General features: G+C 43.6%; 1 pseudogene; it reads left to right on the top strand.

The window, feature by feature from the left end:
• Window positions 1-279: 279 nt before the first annotated feature.
• On the top strand, window positions 280-455 carry LOC126472224 (U2 spliceosomal RNA; annotated as a pseudogene).
• The last annotated feature ends 1968 nt before the right edge of the window (window positions 456-2423 follow it).

Consider the following 2423-nt stretch of genomic DNA (forward strand, 5'->3'; position numbering starts at 1 on the left):
TAAATGTCTTCTTTGTACAATTACTGTCTTTCGGCTGAAGAGCAGCGCATATGCTGCTGCCAGTCCTCCCCAGATAGGGCACTGAAACACAATAAAGGAAAAAAAGCAATCCGAGACGAGGGTGTTGTTGTCCATACATGTCGAATTTCTGAAGCGAAGTGTAGATAACTCCCTTTTATAGTCGCTATTTTGGAAGACAGAAAAAATTAGAGCATACGCGCGTTTTCATATCACTAAAGTATCGTTACTTGTTGATTCTTAGTGCGCAAATCCTGTAGAATACTTTGTATTCTCTCATCCACTAGAAGAATCTGTTCTTATCAGCTTAATATATGTTATGTCCTGCATCGCAGGACAAAAATATGAAACTCACTTTTGGCTCATGACGGAGTGCTAACCTCTCTGTTACAGGATGCCGCTTAACTTCCAAACACTCTTAAGGTATTCAAATGCCTCGTCTTCTACGAAGTTTCTTAAGGTAGCCAAATAGCAGCACAGAAAGGTTGCAAATATCAGGTCAATACAATGCATCACTTTATAAATTCGGTAATACAACTGGCTGTCGCCAAATTAGTGGGCGGACGCTTCGAGAACTCAAATGGGAATCCCTGGAGGGAAGGCGATGTCCTTTTCGAGGAACACTATTGACAAAATTTAGAGAACCGACATTTGAAGCTGACTGCAGAAGGGTTCTACTGCCCTCAACATAAATTTCTCGTAAAGACCAGGACATAAGATACAAGAAATTAGCCCTCATACAGAGGAATATAGAAAGTCTTCTTTTCCCTTGCTCTATTTGTGAGCTTAATAGTAAAGGAAATTACCAGTAATGGTACAGAGTGCTTTCCGCCACACACCGTAGGCACGCGAGGCATGCATATAGATGTAGATGTAAATTTAGTCTACTTATTAAGAAGTCAGTCCATCAATCCATCCATTTACAGGCTAACAAAACTCAGGGCAAAATATTGTCTCTTATTTATCGAGAAAACAAAAGACGTATCTTCTGCTGCTGATTGTCTCTCAATAAAAACCATCGTATTAACCCCTAATTTTCTCACTGCAGTCACTTCACGAACGTGTGTGAGAGGTTGTAATATGTTTGCCCACAATAAACGATATAGAGATCATCTTTCAACTTCCATTTTGTCAGAGTATCGTTTACCCGTCATATTCTCACGAAGCTTCCAGTCTGATCTATAGCATTTGAATCCACTTGATTTTGCTGAGTAAGATATGTCCCCCGCCAAGTCAAAGACGCCTGCTAATTATCTCGATATCCCATCACGTTCGGACAGCACTGTTCCATTAGTTAGAAGGCTGTCTAGTCCCCCACCAGTCACTGCCTAGATAGAGTGCTCTCACAACACGGAAAATAGTACACTAACGTATAGGAAGATTTCCCTACCATGCAGAGTATACGAGGACTGCACAGATCAATTCTGAATCATAACTGCTACAATTAATCGATATCAAATAAAAAAAAATCCGTCCGAACAGGACTTGGAAGGCCCAATGGTCCGACCGGCCGCCGTGTCATCCTCAGCCCACAGGCGTCACTGGATGCCGATATGGAGGGGCATGTGGTCAGCACCCCGCTCTCCCGGCCGTATATCAGTTTACGAGACCGGAGCCGCCACTTCTCAATCAAGTAGCTCCTCAGTTTGTGCCACAAGGACTGAGTGCACCCCGCTTGCCAACAGCGCTCGGCAGACCGAATGGTCACCCATCCAAGTGCTATCGCTGCCCGACAGCGCTTAACTTCTGTGATCTGGCGGGAACCGGTGTTACCACTGCGGTGAGGCAGTTGGCATCGATATCGAACGATTGTCTGTAAATATCCCCCTCTACGAGTCCTAATCTCCTTTATTGTATTCTTATGACTACTACGGTAGAAATACGACGGTGTAATGGTGTCAGAGTTTTCACTGAAGCATAGTGTTAAGTGAGACATAAATTACCTTTTTTTTCAAATACAGTATAACTCCACAATTCGAATCTTAAATTATCACAGAGCTTTCAATTGGTACAACAGACTCACGCCTCCATGCATAATTCAGAGCTATTGCACGAGCAGGGGCTGATTTGGGACTTAATCACAGCATTGCTTATTTTTACCCCCAAACGCTATTCACTAGTGGACAGAAAATGATTTTTGGAAATTTGTGGTAAGTTCCTATGGGACCAAACTGTTGTGGTCATCGGTCCCTAGGCTTACACACTACTTAAACTAACTTACGCTAAGGACAACACACACACCTATACCCGAGGGAGGACTCGAACCTCCGAGGGAGGAGCATCGCGAACCATGGCAAGGCGCCTTAGACGGCACGGCTACCCCACGCGGCCCGATCATGATACTGTATTATGTATAGAGCAGAGTATATCCCTACGTGTAGTATGCATATCCTTAGCATTAGTAA

This window comes from Schistocerca serialis, chromosome 3, assembly GCF_023864345.2.
Source record: "Schistocerca serialis cubense isolate TAMUIC-IGC-003099 chromosome 3, iqSchSeri2.2, whole genome shotgun sequence".
NCBI lineage: Eukaryota > Metazoa > Arthropoda > Insecta > Orthoptera > Acrididae > Schistocerca > Schistocerca serialis.